The sequence below is a fragment of the Gavialis gangeticus genome, unplaced genomic scaffold (genome assembly GCF_001723915.1).
Source record: "Gavialis gangeticus isolate Ggan-Ray unplaced genomic scaffold, GavGan_comp1, whole genome shotgun sequence".
Lineage (NCBI taxonomy): Eukaryota > Metazoa > Chordata > Crocodylia > Gavialidae > Gavialis > Gavialis gangeticus.
In genome coordinates this window covers 50523709-50545621 of record NW_017728992.1, presented here as the reverse complement: position 1 = coordinate 50545621, position 21913 = coordinate 50523709, and the positions used below count along the sequence as shown (strand labels likewise).

General features: G+C 48.4%; 1 long non-coding RNA gene across 4 annotated transcripts in view; it reads left to right on the top strand.

Annotated features, from left to right (window-relative positions):
• The window catches only part of LOC109301218, a 126137-nt gene that overhangs the window by 82738 nt on the left and 21486 nt on the right, over positions 1–21913 (top strand). The window lies entirely within an intron of this gene.

Sequence of the window (21913 nt, the reverse complement as noted above, 5' to 3'; positions counted from 1 at the left end):
ATTGCCTTACGGGCCTGACTAGACTGGAGCAAAAAGTGCATCTTTAAAAGGTGTCATCTAAAATGCTTTTAATGGGCTTTAAACCTCTAATGTAGGCACAACAAATATTTTAGCATAGGTTAGTCGTGGCTGGCTATAGTTCTCCTCTTTCTTTAGAATGGCTACATTTTGGGGTATAAGAACATAAGAATTGCCATTTACTGGGTCAGGCCATAGGTCCATCTCACCCAGTGTCCTATGGCAGAGTGGATGCTGAAAGGGAGAGTGAACTGGGTATGACCGGGTTTTTTTCCCCCAAAGTTCCTCTCTTACTTGCAGCCTCCAGCATTTAAAGTATAGGAAGTTCTCATTCAGAGGTTGTATTGTGAACTCCCATGCTCAGTAGCTACTGATGCCCCTTTCCTCTAAGAATTTGCCTAGTCCCTTTTTTGAATCTGGCTAAAGTGTCAGCTCCCACACATCATCTGGTGGCCATGAGTTCCACACTTTAATGACACACTATGTGAAAAAGAACTTCCTTTTGTTAGTTTTACACTTATTACCTATTAGTTTCATTTTGTGACCTCTAGTTCTTGTATTGTGAGAGAATAAATAATACAGTCCTATTTACTTCCTCTTCACCATTTAATATTTTGCAAACTGTTATCACGCCCCTCCAAGCATCTCTTTTCTTTTCTGAGCCTCTTTAATCTCTCTTCATATGGAAGCCCCTGCATACCACTAATCACCCTTGTTGCCCTTTTCTAGTTCTTCTATAGGAAATCATCTTTTTGGTTTTGTGTTCATACAGCATCTACAGCAGTGGTTCTCATCTCAACCTTTTTAGACTCAAGGCTCTCCTCAAAAATGCCAGCTCTTAGCTTTCACTTCTTTCTTGATTACAGGAAAGCTATAGAATGATATTTCTGTTGCAAACAATTCAAAATAACCACAACATATCAGAATGTTTTTGATGCTGTGGATTCCTATTTGAAACCTCTGGGTCTGTCATGTGAATCTCATGTAACAGTTTACACATCTAGTATTGCATAGCACCCTGGGCCACCCTTAAAAGGGTGCTCCGGCATCCTGGTTGAGAATCACTGGTCTAGAGAGTGAGAGCATTCTTAAAACACAACTGGGACTTTGTGGCTAGGGACAGAAATTACACATAAACCCGTATAAGTGATCGGAAACCAGTTCAAATCTATAACACGTCAGAAGTTCAGTGCACCAACCACTTTCAAAATGGCTGAAAACAGTTTAAGATAGACCTGGGTGTATGTAGTATCAGACTCAACTGATTTAGGTTAAATTGGTTTATTGAACTTCAATCCCAGTTCCCCTCCAGATCCAAGTTAGCTCACAGTCCCCCAGCATCCCAGGATGCTTTGCACCTCCCCTGTAACTCGCCTTGCAGGGTGGGTAGGCTAGCTTTGGCCCAATCTGTCTGCTTCAGGAGGGCGTGGAGGCATGTTCTAGCACCCCCTGGTTTCTGGCCTGGGCCACTGCAGGCATGTGGCTGCATTTCCAGGATCAAAAGTGAATGTCTGTTTACTTGCTTATCAGTTCAATCTATGCAGCTTAGACTAACTTGCAAAGCCTGAAGCAACTTAGCCTTGGACTTTTTGACTGTACTTAGCCTGTGATACCTCCTATCAGCCAATACCCAACACTTGATACCAGGAGAGTCAAAGCGATGGCCTGTGGACTGGATCAACTCTGTTTGTCTGGCCCTGGCCCAGTGTGCTGTATGTGGTATACAGGGCTGGACCCAGCATCCTGGGCGCTGCGTGTGGCACAGAGGGATGGTGTGGACACATGCTTGCAGCACATACCCCATGCTGACCCAGCACACTATGCCCAGACGGGCTGGCACATGTGTTTGTGGTGCTCATGGCTGGACTGTGTGTCTCTGCTGTATGGGGCCAATTTGAGGTGTGCGCTGCATACAGCTCCCACAGGACTGACCCCGTGCATTGGCTCCAGGGCTGGTCCAAATCATGCCCACCAACTGGTCCCATGCACTGGAGCCAGCACATAGGGCTGGGCTGGTCTGGGCACCTCATGTAGTGTGTTCCCCATTCAAGTTCTGTATGGGAGCCCCAGACTGGTACTCCGACATGCACTGCATGAGGGGCCTGTGCCGGGCTGGCTCTGTGCATTGCCACCAGTGCATGGACCAGTGTCTGGGTGCAGTCTGGCCTGAAGACTGGCCCTGTGTCGGGCCAGGTGTGTTTGACCCCCTTGCTAAATACCTTGCTCCATCTACATTGAGGCAATATATGTTAAAAGCCATTTTTCATTTAGATAGACCCTTGCTTAGTGGGGTTTGTTTATGTTGGATTGATACTACTTTGGGTCCTTTAATTAGGGTCAGACTCTTCCTGTCGTTTGAAACAAGCTGATTCTTGCGGAGCTGGACCACTTTCAGACCCATCTCTATTTCTGATCTTCTTAGCAAGCAGCCCACAGCTGCCTCTTGGGTAAGCCACTTAATATGATGGTGAAAATGATGCTCAGTAGCTGGTCTGAATGACTCGGAGACAAGAGGATGCTGTTTAGCATTCACCTGTCAGAGGCCTGGGTAACACTAGAAAGTTCAGCTGCTTTAACCATAGTGTGGATGCAGTTACATTAATAAAAAACACACTTCCATTGGTGGTGGAACTGGTCCCATAAGGAAAAGGGAATGACCCATACAAGGATAAGGCATTTTTTTATCCAAATAACCACATCCACCCTGAAGTTGACCTGTGATCACTGTAATGGTCGAGTCACATAACTATGTTGGTTATTGGTACTGATACAGCAAACAAGCAGAAACCAAGCCTAAAACTTTTTCCTTTATTATAACAGTAATTTATTAGCAATTATTTTATTTACTGTTTTCACTTGGCTCTGCTTGAGCTTTGAAATGAAAAAAGTCCCTTTTCCTTTCTTCAGGGAGGCAGTTTCACTTTCAGGCTCTCACACACTGGCACACTGGAGTCAGCGGCAGCAGGGAAAAGTTTAAATAATAGACCCCCCCCCACCATAAGCCTAACAGTACATAAGAGCTGCCTGCCAGGTCAGACCAAAGTTCTCTTTAGCCCAGTGTCCCATTGCTGTTGGTGGCAAACAACAGATATCTTTAAAATGTGAAAACATGCTTGTGTTTGTTTGGGGGAGGACCAGAAGCCTCATTAGAAAAAAATAATATGCTTCTGTTCATATTTTCTGACAGTGGCCCTTTAACGCTACTCAGCAGCTGTTACATAGGATAATCCTGTTATCCACATGTCACTGATTCAAATATTAATTGCTCTCCATGCAGCACAGCTTATTCTTCCAGCCTGGCACCCTCAGGTATGCTCTGCAGGGGGAGGATGTTGAAGTCATTGAGGTTTACTACTGGGATTCTGGAAGCTCTTAAAGAAATGGTTCCAGATGGATTTGCAAAAGAGAGAACGTCCAGGATATAAAGGAAAACAAGATGGCAGTGTGGAACACCTGTCCATTCCTCAAAATAGGGATGTTCAGCCTCCGGCTCACAGAGCCGTTGCATTTGGTCCATGGGGCTCCCTGTGGATTGGGAAATTTGGAGGGGGGAGGGGCAGTGGCTAGAGCCCTGGGAGCAGCTGGAGCTGCCAGCAGCATGGAGCGGAGCTGGGCATGGTACATGGCTCAGACCTGCCAGCAGTGGGGCGGCCCCAGTGCAGCCAGGTCCTGGCCTGGCTTGGCACGACTTGGCCATGATCCTACGCATTTGCCGGGTGCCGCTGCAGCCAGCTGAGCTGCAACAGGGTGAGTGGCCGCCCCTGGAGCTCAGTCTGTGATGTATGCACCCGGTGGGCAGTGATTCTGCATCTCTGGCACCACTCAGCCACAGGGCGATGTTATGCAGGGTTCTGCATGACTGGCCCTGGGCTCTGGCTCCAGCACAGACCTGAGGGCAGGGGCAGCCACAGCTTGTGCCCTGGGTCTGGGGTGCAGTGCATTCTGCTTCGGCTGCTGCTGTGTTGGCTGGGGGCAGAGCCTGCGGCTGTGGGACAGGGAGGGACCAAGCTGTCACCCTTGCAGGACAGGCAGTCTGTTGGAATCTGGTGGGATGAAAAGAACTTGGCCACATGCCAGGAGGACAAGGGAAGGTGGGAACCAGCAGCAAAGGCCTCCAAATTTAGGATTTTTTTCTAGGAGCCAGATATTACAACTTGATCCTTCTAAGTGCACACCTACTCCCACAGAGATCAAGCGGCTGGATACAGCCTTAGTTCACTAAATTCAGATTTCAAACGTGCCACCTAACACAAAAAATCTGCTACTTACCCCTGGAGGGGATCAAAATCATGAAGTTGAAGACCCCCAAAATAGTTTCCAGTTAAGTTTATTCCCACGACAGAAGCAAAAGTTTACTCAGTCTATGCTTGGGAGTTGATCTGAATGAACAGCAGACAAGAGAGGCCTGCTTAGCTTTCATCTGTTACAGGCTTGAGTAACACTAGAAAGTTCAGTTGATTTAACCACAATGTGGATGCAGTTACATTACTCATATAAAACATACTTACAGCATTGGTGGAACTGGTCCCATAAGTCAATGGGAATAACCTATACCAGTATATTCATTTTCATCAGAATAACCACATCCACCCTGGGGTTGAACTACTAGCACTATAAAGGTAAAAAGTCACATAAATATGTTTAGTGGAACGGGTACAGCGACTAAATAGAGACTAGGCTTAAAATCCTTTCCTTGTGATGTTGGTAATAACTAGGTTTGCAAGATAATACATGGCCAGCAAACTGAATCCTGATGGACCTACCATATTTGTTAGTGTTTTGCATTAATCAACACTACTGTCATATGTAGTATGAATAACTACTGCTACTATAACAGTCGCCGCTACCAATCCATGGGGCACATATCTTCCCTGTAGATCAATTATGTCAGTGCATTGGTCACCAGAGAAGGACCTAGTCCAGGGGTGGGCAGTTATTTGGGCTGGAGGGCCACTTAGGGTGTTTTGCTGAGCTGTTGTGGGCAAGGTCACCACAAGCAAGCAAGTGGTAAATTGCTAGAGTGGTCTGGGGTGCTGGATGGAGCAGGAGGGTGGGGTCTACATAGAGACCAGACTGGGACCCCCACAAGCAGGGTGCGCTCAGTCGGGTGGATGGGATGGGACCATGGGCTGGTGGGGAACGGCATCCAGGAGTAAGATGGGCGGGTAGGGCCAGGGCCAGGATTGCAGGGTGGTGACAGTGCTGGGCTGGGGCCTGGGGCAGAGTTGCTATCCAGTCTCTATATGGCCGGGTGCTGTCACCCCCTTACTCCTGGGAACCACTCCCCACCTGCCCATGGCCCCATCCCACCTGCTTGGCTAAGTGTGCTCTGAGTGCTGGGGTCCTGGGCTAATCTCCAAGGAAGCCCTGCCTGCCCACCCACTCTATCTGGCACCCCCAGCAGTGGGTGCAGGGTGGACAAGCCTAGATACTCATGCAGTGGGGCTGGGGCTGGCAGCGGTGGCAACAATGGCAGTGACAGCAGGAAGGAGCTGCTGATGCTGGGGCTGCTGGGAAGTGGAGTCTGGCCACCACACTGCCCCAGCCCCGCTGTGCACCCGGGGGGGGAGGTGGGGGGCAGGGACCCACTGCCCACTATGCCTGGTCCAGGCAGGTCCAAGGGACCTACTGTAGGCCAGCTAAAATTCCTTGGCAGGCCAGATCTGGCCCACAGGCCATACTTTGCCCACCCCTGTCCTAGTCCTACATGGGCATGTCAGAGCCCCCTGCTATTTGAAAGTCATATGAAGGCTGCCATAGATACTTTTTAAGTCTCAAGGTGTGAGAGAGGAAGGACTGGAGGGGAGGTGAAGAGGTCACAGGAATGACCTGGCAGGTAAGATGAGTAGGAGGTGGAAGGAAGAAAGAATTGCAACTGTGTATCATATCATGAACAGGCGCATCTTGATTCAAAGCATTCTGCTCCTCTGGGATGGGGGTGTGGGGAAGGAAGGGGAAGGGTGGCTGGTGATCTTTGCTCCCATAGTTTGTTGACATCTGAATCCCTCCATGGAACTGTGGTCCCACTGCATACATCGCAGATTTCCTTTGTTTCTTCTGGCACTTGATTCACACAGGACTGTGCTGCATGCCGAGGTCATGAAACTGCAGCCCAGTTCCTAAATGCTCAACGGATGCATTTTGCTTGTCAGCTAAGAGAAAGCTGAGAGGGCTTGCAGATGGGAGGGAAAGGGCGGAAGGGCTCTCCAGCAGAAATAAAGAGCCAGACTTAGAAATCTAAGAGCTGTCACAGGCCATCTCCACATACTATATGCAGATCAAACACAAAGGGGAGAGTGCCAGCTCAGAGCATTGTGCATACAAATAATTCAAGGTCAGCTGTAAGTCATGCTTTCATGAGATGCTGTGGTTTTTGCATGAAGATACATATGGATGTTCCTTATTATTATTACCACTGCTACTATTGCTGCTGCTACTTTGTTCTCTGCTGCTTGTGCCCAGTTAAAGAGGGATGTTTTCTTTGTATTCAGTCTAACAAACCTCTGTGCCCATGTGGAGCACAGCAAACTAGCATCTGTCCTCACAAATCTCATTACAGTTCTGTGGGTCTCATGCTGTCCTGGTACAGACAGCCAGAATTTAAGCACTCTGCCTGATTTTTCAAGTGCTCAGTGCTTATGGTTTAGGACTGATTTTCCAAGGAGTTCAGCCCTCACTTAAGTTGCACATACATATGGAATCATGTGCAACTTAATCCTTAGTCTTGTCCAATCAGACAGACATTTTTTATTATACCTTTATAGAGCACCTCAGATTGATTTGCTTAAGTGTCTGTCTCTGCAACTGAGTCCAGTGTCTTCATAAGCCTTCTCTAGTGGATCTGATTCCAGGATTGGGACCTAAAAGCCTGATTCTGCAAAGATCTAAGCATGTGTTTGACTTAATGGGGTCACAGCTAAACCTATTTCACCTGCTCTGGTGTTGACAGAAATGAAGGTAACTATGATCTGATGCCACCCAGATGTTCCTCATGCACTATATATGCATATGATCAGTAGGATGAGGTGGCAAAATCTTTAGAGCTGCTGTCAACATAGCCAGGTTCCCAGCTTGAAGCAACTAAATCAAATTTTGCATTTCATTGTCTCTCTAACATAAAATCTTGCTCTACTTTTTCCTTGTTGGGCTGATATTTCAGCTGGAATCTCTGTGCCATATTATAGCAGACCTGGATTGTATAATGAACCACATTGTGCAGTCCTTCTATAGGCAGAGTTCCCACCGGAACCTGACAAGCAAACTTAATTTTGCTTGAGTGAAGAACTTCAAGGTTCGTCACTTGCCTCTGGCTTTAGAATCAACCTGGTATCCTGTCATTCAACATTTAATATTGAACTTCTAGGAAGCGCATTGCAGGTTTTCCATCTGATGGACTTTGTTTTAAGACATTAGATGTTAGAAGTGTCAGGCATGCCACTACATCAGCTCTTCTGTCTTTCATGAACCCACTCAGTAGATAATGTGGCAAAACGGAGAGGTGGGAGAGCGAAGTCTTCCATCATGGCACTTTGGGACCTCCAGGAGAGGAATGAGATGATCTTTCTGTCCCTGATAGGGTCTACAAAAGCAGCATTGCTTCATGGTTGGCAATTTCAAAGTCAGCTGATGGCTCTAAAGTTGAGGTTTCTCTTGACTTCAATGGGTTCTGGGTAGTCCAAAAGAATCACCATGCACGTGGTCTTTGTCCACCACCAGGAGGACATCTTTGAAACAAATGTCTGTCCCATAAATAAGGCAACCTTAAAAATACTCTCTGGACTCAAGGAACGTGAGGTCGCTGGATGTTGCCACATCTGTTTTACTGGACCCTTCTCCAGCATAGGAAGGTGAGAGGCAAGGTGATAATGCAAGAGGTTGTCTGTGTCCAGGAGTTTCTCAGACAAAGACCTAACAATGTCTTGTTTTAAGACAGCTGGCACCCTGCCCTACTCAGGGCAACATATGCCAGATAAGGGCTATGATTGGCATGGACCATCATCTATATGGTTCTAATGACCCTGCAGCCATAGGTGAGTCCTGAGGTAGTGTTGGGGGATGTAGTTGTAGGGGGTGGGGGCTGTAGTGTGGGTTATGTCCTGTGTATGGGTCTGCAGGAGAAGAGGTATTCTCTCAGTCCCATACTCATTCCCAACATAGAGCTTCTGTCTCTGTGTGTGGTTAAAATGCCCAGTATGTATAAAACACCTGACTTCCACCACTCCTGTCTGTTATTACCTGCAGATCCATGATGGAGGCAGAAGTCTGTGGTGCTTTCTGGTTCAGCAGTGAGGCAGCAGAAAAGTGCAGATGCTGCAGCAGGGTGACTCCCAGGGCTGGAGAACAAAGAACAGGGGAGAGTCCTCAAATCAGGGGCAGGCAATTATTTTGGCTGGAGGGTCACTTAACGAGGTTTGGTAAGCTTTCGAGGGCCAAATGGGAAGACCTATCCCTTGACAGGTGCCCCGCCCCCTGGTTGGTATCTTGGGACCAGAAGACCCTCCCCTTGCCCCCCCAGAAGTACTACTTTGGGAAGGGGGGCAGGCCGGTTTGCAATCTTGGAACCAGAAAAAACCAAATCATACACTAGAAGTCAAACACCTACTATAACATATTTTAATTTTATTACAAAAATGTTTTGACATGATTTGTGTTTGCATAGTGTATATAGAGATGATTGCATAGTAAATCAGAAATAAAGTCTTAGTTTTGTATATTGTGGGGGTGTGTGTATATGGTGGGGTGTTGGTATGTGCATATGGATGATGGGGTGTGTGTGTATGAAGGGTATGGGAGTGTGCATATGGGGGGTTTGGAAGTGGTGTGGCTGTGTGTGGGGGCAATAGAGTATGTTGGAAGGTATATACGTGGGGAGGCTTGTGTGGGCAGGGCATGGGTGTGTGGCATTTGTGGGGTGTAAGGAAGGATGGGGGAATGTGGGGACTCCCCTATGCTCCCTCCATGGCATGCAGCCCCTCAGGCAGTGGTGGCAGCAGCAGGTAGGGGAGCTCAGGGGACTTGTGCCTGGTGCAGGCACTGGTGCCCAGCAGCATACTGCTCCACTGCACATTATGGCGAGGAGTGCAGCCCGGCTGCACATCATGGCGAGGAGAGCAGCCCGGCTGGCCCACCTCTATCACAGGCACTTCCCGCCACATACAGGCAGCCCCTGCACTTGTGCACCGCTAGAGGAAAGCTCCCCATGCTGGAGCTGGCTCAGCCTTTGCCACTCCCTGCCATGCAGGTCCCAGGACTCCACCAGGCAGAGCCCCAGCTCCCGCTTCTCTGCAGAGTCCTGCAACCTGGGCAACAGGGAGCAGTAAAGGCAGCTGGCTCCAGCGTGTGGAGCTTCCCTCTAGTGGTGCAGGAGTGCAGGGGCTGCCTGTGTGCAGTGGGGAACCCCTGTGCTAGAGGTGGCCCAGATGAGGGCTGCACTCCTCCGGATGGGGGTTGCAATGTGTAGCTGGAGCCGTGCGCTGCAGGGTGTCAGTGGCTGCACTGGGCACGAGCACCCCGAGTACCCCAATCTGCTGCTGCTGCTGCCGCTGGTGCCAACTGTGGGGCTGAATGCCATGGGGCAGTGTGGAGGGGAGTATGTAGGGGGCGTCTCCCCACTCCTCCCACTTCCTCACACCCTGCCCACCCAAGGTGCACGCTGCTGCCATCCCCCTGAGCATGGGCTCCACGTTGCCACCAGCCCCAGTCCCATATTCCTTGCCCCCACCCAGCGGCTGCTCCCATCCCTGCCGCTTCCCTACCTGCTGTCTGGAGTGGCTGGGGTGCTAGGGAAGGTAAGTAGGTCCCACTGTGGCTGCAGCAGTGGCAGCAGCTGCTCTGTCTGGACGCTGCGTGCTGGCTGGGTCCCCTGCCCACGCGGGTGGAAGTGAGAGACAATAGAGTATGTTGTTAGGGGGTATATATGTGAGCACCTTGCTCCCACCCTCCTGGGTGGAAGGGCTGGGTGGGGTACAATTCATTGGTGGGTGCCATGGGCTGGATGAAAGTGCCTGGTGGGCTGGATCTAGCCTACAGGTTGGGTTTTGCCTGCCCCTGCCTCAAATGCATACAAGTAATTGCCACTAACCCCTTCCCTAGCCTGTGACAGCTATGATAGGGATAATCTCAGGGCTGTGCCCTGCTCCTTGGCAATTGAGAGAAGACGGCAACTAGAAAGGAAGTAGTTTTCTCATCTCTGCAGCCTTCTTTGCCCTAACCTCATTGTTCCTCCCTCGTCACTCATTCTTCCCAGTGCCCAACTTAATTCTCATAATCACAACCAGCTTTCCCATCACTGTCTCATCTCTCAGGTCTCTTGATTCTCATGTCACTACACCACACTGCACTACCTTCACATTCATCCTGCTCACTCTACATGGCCTTTTTCTCTCCTCCTCAGTATAATCCCTCATGGCACTCTTTGGCATGGTATTTTAGCACCCCCCCCACCCCAAAATCCCTCTTAGCCCCTTATCTTAATCTTCCTCTTTCACATTGTGATTCTTTGCCCCCTCAGGACACTTCTTTGTGGATTCTTCTCTTTGACATATTCCTTTTCTTGCTTTCCTTCCATCTTGTACAAACTCAGTGCAGTTCTGGTCTCTGCATCTCAAAAGGGATATAGCAGAATTAGAAAAGGTGCAGAGAAGGGCAGCTGAAATGATCAGGGGTATGGAGCAATTGTTATTCCAGGAAAAACTAAACAAGGCTAGGACTCTTCAGTCCAAAAAGGAGGAGGTGAGGGGGATATGATAGAGGTCTATAAAATGATGAAGGATGTGGAGAAAGTGAACAGGAAACTGTTGTTCATTAAATTCCAGAGCTAGGGGGTGCCCACTGAAAGCAGTCAAAGACAGGTTTAAAACTAGCAAAAGAAAATATTATTTTAATCCAGTGTGTAATGAGTTCCACAAGTTAACTACCACTGGAGGTTGTAGAGGCAGATGGTATAGCCAGATTCAAAAAAGGATGGGACAGGTTCATAGATGATAGATCCATTAATAGGTATTAAACAGAATAGTCAGGGATGTATCCTTTGGCATCTCTAAATCAATGATGGTGGGTGCCAGGGTGGGTAATGAACAGGGGATACCTGGTTCAATATCCTTCCTCTCAAGCATCCATTCCTGCCACTGTTGTAGAGAGGCTACTGGGATAGATGAACCACTGGTCTGATGCAGTATGACAGTCCTTATGTTCATGCAGTCACTCCTCCTCCTCCTCATGATTCTTCATTGTTTTTCCTCTTCCCTCATGGTCTGATCCATCCCCTTCCCTCCCCTTGTCATTGTCCCTCCCCGCCCAAAAAAAAGTGCCTACAATTTTGCCTGTCTGCTCATCTTTTTTCCCCACTGTCCTTTTAGGCAATGGCTTGTTGTCTTTCCCTTATGATACCTGCCAGTCATCTTCTTCATGTCCCTGATAGGGTCTACAAAAGCAGCATTACTTCATGGTTGGTGATTTCAAAGTCAGTTGATGGCTCTAAAGTTGAGGTTTCTGTTGACTTCAGTGCGTTCTGGGTAGTCCAAAAGAAGCAGTCTAACTTTGGCAGTAAGGAGCTCAACTAATTTATTCTTGCACAAAACAACTCTTGGTAGTTTAGCCTTGGGATGCAGTAGAGCTGCCATGAGATGGGTTTTGGCAAATGTACTTTCCGCGGCTCTTTTGGGCAGAGCTGTGCTGTTGGGAACTGCTGCGTGGATTGGCTCTTGAAATAACCACGTTCTAAAATCTTTTGCTTGCATAGATGTAGGTGTGGATCAAGAGAGGTGGTGCAGGGGGGCAGTCATACCTCCTTTTCAGACCACATCACAGGAGCAGCAACTGGGAACTTAAAAAGAGGTCCCTGAAGTAGGCATAAATCTCCTCTCTTCCTTCCCCTCCATGCTTAGTAGCATGTCCCCTTCCCTCCCATTCATCCTTCACTTGCCCACTACTGCTGCTGTTCCTGTTGTCCTTGTCTGACTCAGGGGTAGGGGGAGCTCCAGAGCACCTCCAGCTGGGCTGAAGGTAGAGCCAGGCTCAGCTGGGACAGCAGCAGGGATAGCAGTGGGCAGATTCTTCCTCCCTACTTGGTCCTCCCTGAGTGATCATTACTAGGCCAGGGGCAGACATGGGGAAGGAGAACCTGCTCACTGCTACTGCTGTCTCTGGCTGAGTCCAGCTCCCCACACAGCTGGAATGACTGGAACAGCAGTGGCAGTGGGCAGGTCCAGAGGCATCAGAAGAGGTGGCAAGGGCAGGGAGGGGAGTGGAGTGGAGGTGCTGGTGAGTACGGAGAAGAAGGGAAGGGAGAAGATGCTGAGAGTAGAGGGTGGAAGGGAAAATTACTAGCTGATTTGAGGACTTATAAAAGTCCCTGGCTATTGCTGCTGCTCCAGTGGTGTGGTCTGCCCAGTCCCCAGGGAGGTGGGGGGAAGATGGGAGCAGGGGGTCTAGCCCCCTCCCTCCTCCCCCTCACTGCAATGCCAGTCAGTTTCCACACCTCCCTTTTTATAATCCTGGATCTGCCTATCCATAGCTAGGAAACCCAGAAGTGCTTAGCACTAGTCTTTGTACTGACTTGTCATGCTCCATGATGTAATGCTGACTGACACACACTCTTCCACTCGTGGGCAGTGTTGATGTTGTTTTATCGCTGGGTAAAACCTTCCCCATTATACAGGCTTTCCTAATATTACCTTTCCCATAGAGTGATGTTTGGCAAGTGCAGAGCTTTACAGGACAAATGGAAGATGCTATTTTTGCAGAATTTAGCTCCTCAGGCACCATCTCAGGACTCTTTCATTTTACACTTGTATTGGTGGGTGCATCTCTTGCCTGGATGGGCAGTATAATGAGCTCAGATCAGGGCCGAGGGCACAGCCAGTCCCAATTAAATGATCAGGGCACTCCATCCTCTGAACCTACAGGAGAACAGGCCCTACTTGCAGTTAGCCTGAATCAGGGTCTGGGCCTAGCCAATCCTGGTTGGACAATCAGACTGACCCTGACATTGGTTCTGACTCCTAGCTCCCTGCTGGACCCATTTCCTGGACTTTACCTGACTACCAAGTGACCTGTTCTGACCACCCAAACTCTGATTCCTGATTGTCAAAAGGTATCAAGAATGAAATGTTTGGTGAGCAACAGTCAGAGGTAACTTAGGGAAGAACCTCCATCCCATTTTATCCAAGCTGTGTTTGAACATACTGCACCCCTTCTGCAGAACAATTAGGCCTGTGATTATGTACCCAGTCCTGCAACTGACATCATGTGAAAGGACTGCTGGGCCTGAGCTGGACTCTGGCATGTCCAGCTCTCCCTCCATACCTTGTCAATTGCAGGAGCAGGGCCTTGAACTTTTTGAAGCAAGTTAGCTAAAATTTTCATCACCAGGCACTCACACAAAATGTGGCACTGAAGAGGCACTTATAATTTGTCATCACATCAAGACAGAGGTGATTCTAGGATGGGGTGCAGCGATACAGACACTCCCTGCTTTCAGTCACATATCCTTTTTTTAAGTTCCCAAAGCAAGTAAGAATTCCTCCCTCCCTTCCCCCCTGTACTCAGTGGCACCTCTCTTCCCTCCCCTTCTCTCTGCCCTCCCACCCCAGTCGTGCTCACTGCTGCTGCTGTCCCTGCTGCAGCTGCACTCTGTGCAGAGTCCAGCTCAACCACGGATAGCAGCAACAATGGAGAAGCCCCTTCTTTGTGCCTGGTTCCTTTGCTGTTCCCTGACAGCCTGGGAGCAGGCATGGGGGAAGGTAACCTATCTCCTCCTATTGCTGTTGTCTCTAGCCAAATCTGGCAACATGTGCAGCCTGGCAGGAGCAGTTCTGGAATCCCTCCCAGTCCCTAGGTCATCTGGGGACAGTGGCAGGGCAGGGATGGGCAGGAGACAGGGGATGGGAGGGGAGGAGAGGGGATGAGAGGGAACTTGCTGCTAAGAACTAAGGGGAAAGGGGAGGGAAGATTCTTATCTGCTCAAGGGACTTAAAAAAGACTCCTGCTGCTGCTTCTGCATGTTCTGCCTGCCCCAGGTGCAGGGGGAGGGGAAAGGCTGGGAGCTTGGGTGCACCTACCCTTGCAGTGCCGGTTTCAACTCCCACTCTTCCTTTCTGAAATCCTTGATCTGTCCATGCACCAGGCTGTATTCTCTATTGGTGTAACTGCATGACAGACAAACTTTGGCCTGTTGTTTATACCCTTAAAAAACATCCTTTATGTGTGTAAACAGCTCTTGAGTGTCTAGATCAGAGATATCAAACTCATGTGCTCCATGGACCAGAGAAGATACTGAACTGTTTTTTAGACTGGATTCAGCAGCACTGGAGCCAGTGCACAGGGCCAGTCCAGTGTGGTGTTGCATGTGCTACACTCCCTAGGCCAGTCTCTTGTGCCTCAGGCAGTGTGCATCAGTCCCACTGCACAGCCTGTACTGCTGGCAGTGCATGGGCTAGACACATGCTGCAAGCATTGCCTGGGACTCAGGGAGCTGGTATGGGGCATACACTGCACGTTACACCCCACCAGAGTGGCCTTGAGTGGTGGCTTCAGGGCCTGTTAGGTTTGGGCCACAGGCCATATGTGCATACTTGAGCCAGTGGTCAGGGTGCTGTATGCATTATGTGCCCCACGCCAGCCCCTCATGTCATAGGCAGTGCTTCCAGCACTGGGTCCACGCTGTGAGCCACGGGCAGTGCAGTTTAGTATTCTACATGGTGCACAGGCTGGACCTGGTGCTGCTTGTGGCATAGGGGGCTAGTGTGGGGTATATGCTACCTGCAGTGCCCTGTGGACCACCCTGTGTGCTGGCTTCAGCATGGTCCATTCCAGACCAGCCCTGGAGCTAGCACACATGATTGGTCTGGTGCAGATGCTACATGCAGCTTGTCCCCTAGACCGATCCTTTGTGCCATGAGCAGTGTATCTAGTGCCAGGTCCAGCCCATGCACCAGACTGGCTCTGCATGTGGCATGTGGGGTCAGTGTGAGACTCACAGGTCAGATCATGTGACTCCATGGGCTGGGTCTGGACCTTGGGTTGTAGGTTTGAAACCCCGGATCTAAATTTAATCAGTTGGCACACAATGAACCAAATTCTGGATGCAATTTTAGAAGCATTTACAGAAGTGTGGCTCTAGATGGTTGATCTAGACCTGTACTACTCTTAAATATTCACAGGCATCTGGAAAAGAAGGGCTATGGGGAAAACCATAGGTCCTGCATCAGGGATACTGCAGCATCTTTTCTGACTGAGGGGAAAGGGATGAGCCATCTCCTGATGATTTAGAAAGCTTGGGTGATTTTACACATAGGAAACTTTTAAAAATGTGTTTCCTCTCACCGTCTGGCCTTTTGTTTTTCCAGCCATGCTTAATGCTGGGGTTGGAAAGCTGAACTTCCAAAAAGTGAACTTCCTCTCTTACTATAAACTGACCCCTTGTGGTTGCTATAGCAACTGCAAAGAGGCTAATGAACTGTGTAAACACTCCCTCTCAGTTCCCCATCCTGTGACTCGAGAGCCACCCTGAGCAATGGGATGCGCACAGAGAAGTGGCTTGTACAGAAAGTTGTGAAATGCAAACCCAGCAACTTCTCCTATTTCTCTCCACTTCCCCTGGGGGAAAGCAAAAGCAGCAGCAGGATAGCAACAGGCACAAATGTGTCTGCTACCAGTGGATCTGAGCTTGTGGTGTGGTACCACAGAAAGTAAAACTAGACATTTACCTGGAGAAATTGAGTTTGAGTAGAGATGGAAATATGTTACAAGCCAGTCCTCTGCAAAGTCAGAGTCCTGTAGTGTTCTTGCTCACCGCTGAGCTTCCATCTGTGCTGAGGGGTGGTCTAATACAAATGTGCTTACAGCTCCTTCTATTTAATTAATTCAGACAATCAGTCAAGTGTGAAATCCATTGGTTTCTGGGTTCTCAGTTGCTTGCTTTGATGTAAACTCTCTCTCTCACGTGCATTTTACTGTGGATGACTGAATTGCTTTTCATATACTGATAGCAATTTGTGATGGGCTCAAGGAGCTCCTATTTAGTCCCAATCTCTGCACAAATCCAGGATTTGTTGTTTTTAAATCATCCAGATAAGATAAGATGCCCATCCATCCTCTTTAGAACCTCCTCTGAAGGAAATTCCACAGCTTCTCTGGGCAGCTTGTTCCATTGTCTAACTCTTCTTGTGGCTAGGAAGCTTTTTCCTGAGACTTGATCCAAATCTGCTCTGCTGTAGTTTAAACCCATTGCATCTTGTCCTATCTGCTGTGGTGTGGGTACTGGATCTTAATAGCCCCTGCAGGGATCTGGCAATGGAGTATCTGGTATTCTACAGGCACAGTATGACAAGACCAGCATAGGGATTTTCCTGGCATTGCAGATATTTGTTAGCTATGTCTCTGTATCAAATTTGAAAAGTTCTTGGGGTGTCAGTTCACCAAGGGGTATTTGATCCCCATTAATACAAACCTTCCATTCCCTTCACCATCAAATGCTCAGCAGAAATCAGTCAATTGGTTCCCCTCATTAAACATTTCCTCTTCCATAAAGAAAAGGAAAATGTTGAGATTGGCTTTGTGCCACTGTGTATTTCAGGTGTAGATGTTGGATTGATATGGCTTTTGGTGCATGAACGTAGAGTAGTGAATCGATGTATTGTTGGTACCGAAAGCTGGCACACTTGCTACACAAACAATACTTCAGGAACTGCCTTTCTTGTATACAAGCAAGGTTGTGTGTCAGAGGAAAAGCAAGTTACTGTTCCAAAGGGCAATGAGGTTGGTATCATAAACGTTTTCAAGTTACACCATTTCTAGATGCTGCAGTACAGGATTCATTCAGAGTTGTCACGAGAGAACTTGGGGAAACCTAAAACTACCTGAGACTTCATGACCACATGGCTGTCAATATGTACTGATTTTTGTTGTTAAATGCTTGGATCCTGGAGATGTCACAGCATATGTGCATGTGTGAAACTACCCCAAGGGCTAGGGACAGACATTCAAAAAAGCCTGAGCCTGAATTAATTCAATCTTTGCAGATTAGTCTAACCTGGCTAGGCTAAATCAGTTTTGTAACCAGACAGACATCTCAGAAATGCAGGCACATGCCTGAAGTGGCTCAGGCTAGAAGCCGGGGGATGCTACAGCAGCCCTCCCTTCCCTTCCACAGGGCTGAGCTGAGGGGACATGGCCAGGCCCCAGCAGGATGCTATGAGAGGGGTTCCCTCCCATCCTGATCAGCCCAGCAGGGAATGTTTATCAGGCCTAACTCAGTGTTTATCGCCCCATTAAGAAAACAACAGAGGGACATTACCAGCTACCTGTTGATTCTGCCTTTGTCCCATCTGCCACAGCTTGGAGGTAGCCAGCATGTGGTCTGCTAGATCATGCTGAGAGGTGTCTGTGAGGAATGGGGGAATGCCTGCTTAGCAGAGAGTGGGGAGGGGAGGGGGGGAGCAGAAGCCATGCCGGGGCCTGCAGAGACTGCACAGCTGCCCCCAGGGAGCAGAGGGGAGGAGCCAGCTCTGCTGTGCAGCAGAGAGTCCAGCCTAGAGAGCATGGGGGAGTCTGATTTAATTTAAACTAGCAAGGGGTCTGGGAAAGACATTACATAAACCGGTTTGAGCCAAAGCAGTTAAGTCTGATACTACAGTCAGCCAGGTTTACCTTGAACCGGTTTCAGCCATTCTTAAACTGGTTGATGTGCACTGAACATCTGTTCTGTTACAGGTTTAAACCAGTTTCTGGCCAGTTAAACCTGTTTACGTGTAATGTCTGTCCCTAGCCAAAGTGATTGGAGTCTTTGATCGGACATCAGGGTTTCACTGCAGACTTCAGGAATTCTCAATTTCCATCCCTTCCACTTCATCCTCAGACCGTATAACACATCCATGAGCAATGATGCCAGTGGAGCAGGGATTTGGAGGGAGAAGAAGGTTTCTGGAAGAGTGGCTGTCTGGAATCTTAGGCATGCTTCTGTAGCCCAGAGATTCTGACTCATAGCTGGGGGATGAGGGTCTGTAGAGCAGCTAATCTACTTCTCTGAATCACTCTGCCCAAAAGCTGGTGGGGGAGGGGGTGGAATTCCTACTGCATCACTCTGTCTTATGTAAACGACAGCAAGGGGCGAAATGCGTAGTTCAGAGTACAGTTAATCAAATGCATTTCTGTTACGTGCAGTACAATACAGAGTCCCTATAATGTCTCACTTCACAGATGGCAGGAACTGGATCTGTTTAAACAGGGCTTTCTGAATCATTTACACAGACAATTGAGAGGCAGACAGTCATATAAGGGAAAGGGATGGAGGACTACACGTCTTATTGTTACTAGTATGTCTCTATTAGTTTGTCTCAACTCCGTTCCTTGGATGTAAGCATGGAAATGGCATTTAAAAATAAATCAGCTGAACTAGTTGGTGTGAGTATGTGGCCTCTTCTGCCTCTTATTAAACAAGCTTCTGGAATATCTACTCTCAGCTCTGAAAACATTCCAGTGCCTAACACTGCTGCAAGCCTTGGTGTATTTATGTGGACAATTCAGTGAAACTCATAATGCGATAATGACACTGCTGCTGCTGTTTTCCCTGGAATTCATGTCACATGAATAAACTGCCTGCAAATCCTATATTCATGTGAGGGCTTAGAAAGTGTAAGACAGGCCAGATGCATGTGTGATTAGGCTAAGGCAAGCCTGCAAGGCTGAGAGCTGAGGGGGTGTGAAAGAGAAGACAGAGGGCAGGCAGTCCGGATCTGCTTTGGCAACTGTGGGAACGCAAAAGATCTGGCTGAGCGAGTTGTCAAGTTTTCTTCACATGGAGTCTGAAGTCAGCTGGGCCCTGACTAAGGATGTGGCAGCCTTAAAAGAGTCTGGGTTTAGTTTGGAAAAGCAGCTAAAGAGCTGGATGCTTTCCAAGCTTTGCAGACTGCTTAAGCGTGCAAAACAGGGTGGTAAATCTCAGGAGAACAAGCTTCTTCGTGCAACTTTAGTGATTCTGCTGGTAAGGCCAAATCCAGAGGCAAAATGTAATGTGATGCCAGCTGGATCCAGAGGCTTATACTCTCCCAGTGCTTGGATGCCCTTAGACCTATTAAGGGCATCAAGGAGGATCTAAGCAGGGTGTGTGTGTGTTGCTTAAAGTTACAAAAGAGTACAGTAGGAGTAAATGAGTGTAAGAGTCTGGCAAAATTAGTGTAAGGAGCCAGTTTACATCACTATGTCCAGCCCCTCTGAATTTGGCCCAGTCTCAGTTGCAAATGAACAAAGAATGCCCTTTCCAGGTGAATGTGGATGCTTCAAATTTTAGTTGTGGAGGGAATTAGGAAAGTATTTGGGGGAGGGACAGGAGGTTAGCATAATCTGGCTCTAAAAATGGGTGAAGGTTCAGGATGAGGATGGTTTCTTAGTCCATCTGAGTGCGTACGTCCTTTGCTCTGCTAAGTGTGGTGTTCTGCAAGTAAAGCCTTTCTTGATCCTCTTGCTGTCTCAAGTGTGGACAGTTTGCGTGGCAATTGTCTGCTGCCTGCTGCAAAAGCAGCAGTACAGTTGTCAAGGATATAAACTAGCTGCAAAGGCAACGTGCAGCACAGCTCATTTGGAGGCTGCATATTCACAGGTGATCTTTCAGTCTGTACATTTTCCAGTGGAGTTGGCAGCTGTTTGTGTGGTGTACGCTTGGATGACTATCCAAAGAAGGAACTGGGTGGGCGTTTATCCAGTTGAGGCAGTTTCGAGGAGCTGAAGCAGGAAGGAAAATTACCAACGTTGACATCTGTTGCTCCCTGCAGGTCTCTCTTATTATAGCCTGGCAAGATGTCAAAGTGCACAGGCATGACCCAGAGCTCTTATACCACTTGGCTGTTTAGTTTCCAGTACCACCCCTTTGCCACGGGCAGGAGGGGCAATCCCATTTTTGGCCTAGCAGGAAATCCTGGTTCTTGCTATCATCAGGTGGTTAATGCATAGTTATATTACCCGTAATGGATGCCAGTAATACCTGCACAGGTTCACTCAGAAAAGAATGGAGGTAGCATACAATGGTCTCCTTTTACATGCAGTAGCAAACCTGGCTTGAGAACAGCAAGTAGACGTGGCGTTTACCTGTAGGTTAACAAAATGGTTGCGTAAATTGACATGTGCCCTTCAGAGGTGGTTGGTTAACTCAGGGGAAGGTCTACTAGAGTGCTCCTTATTATAGGTTTCCATGCATCTTGAGGCTTCATATGCTTCCAGTTTATTAATAACAATTATATCACACTGAAGCTCTTTGTCCTGTCGGGACACTTGAGAACCCAACTCTATGTTTAGCCTTCCCCAGCATAGGCCTCGTGCTCTCCGAGAAGCACTGAGAGCCCAGGGTTCAGTGGCCTGGAGTGTGTGTCAGTAGCTTGTGAGGGCAGAATGCTATGTATTTTTCCGAGAACATTTGTCCCACTCCAGCTTGCCAAGAAGAATGCAGCCTGGTGTAGGAGCCATGCAGAGCAGTGGTAAATATTTGTCCCTTGTGGATCTGCCTCTTGTATTGCATGTTGTATTGTGACATATTTGTTTTGTTTTTTTGGTTGCAGTCTAGTCTCTTGATGTCATTCAGAAGAATATAATGCTTTAAAGAGCTGATTTATTGGGGAGAACTGCGGAGAAAGGCAAACAAATAGCAATATCCCTTATGCCTCTGAATTAACACCTTTTTGTTCTCCTTCTTTGTCCAATCTTCCAGAGACTTGCACTACAAACAGCATATCTGATGGTGCTTTTCAAATTCTCTCTTGGGAAATTCCCCTTCACCGGTTCTTGCTCTGTGCTTTTGTCATTGTTTCAGCAGCCTGTCACCACAACCTTGAGAGAGAGGACTTTGGCGACACACTGAACACACAGGACCAACTGTACTGCTTTCCATCTCCTGACATGTACTGGTAGACTTCTAGAATTGTGCTTTTCTTCCTTTCCTCCCCACATTTGCATGTGAATCTCATACAAGGTCCTTGTCATGATTACCACTGCTGACTGCTCTGCCCTGCTAAGTCAAGTTTACTAAAGGAAGGACTAGGAGTAGCAATGGCTTCAGCTGGCAGAAGGCCCCCTCAATGATTTTTGCATCCTGTCAGCCCAGCTGAGGGGACTGGAAACAGCAGAGAAACTTTAAACATTTTACAGACTCTTGGGGGTGGCGGATGGAAGGCACAGGGAGGAAGGGAATGGGAGTGGGAGATGAGGCATAGGACAGTGGTTCCCAACCTTTTTAGACTGCGGACCGGCAAACTGTGGACCAGCATACTGCAGCATGGAAGTGACCGGCAGCCCGCCCTTTTTTATACTCAGTATAAAAAGTGCTTGGATAAAAGGGTGGGCTGCCGGTCCGCAGGAGGGTTGGCTGCTGGACCGGAAATCCGGAACTGGCCCTGGGGTTGGTTACCTCTGGCATAGGAGAAGGGATGGAAAGTCAAGGGCAAGAGAGGAAAACAGCAGAGGGTAGAAGGGAAAGACTGGGCTGAAGCTGAGAGAGAGCTGTAAGGGCCTGGTAGAGTGGAAAGTGAGAGAGGAACAGGGATCTATTCCTTGGGCCTAATCCAAGATTTGCCCATTTTTAAACAAAATACCCAACTAGGGCACGATTGTGGGCAACTGTTCTTAGAGTTATGAATTACGGAGAGCATATAAGCCTCCATGGCTCACTAAAAACATCCGGGAATGTCTCCTTGCCAAAAAGGAGGCTTACTCCCAATGGAAAGGAGGGGTCATCACTAAGGAGGACTATTCTGCAGTTGCTCGGGGATGTAGGGGGATGGTTAGGAAGGCCAAGGCAGAGATGGAACAGGGGATGGCTTCCCGGATTAAGGACAACAAGAAGTCCTTTTTTAAATACATAGGGAGTAGAAAGAAGGCCCCAGGAAATGTGGGGCCCTTGCAGGACAAG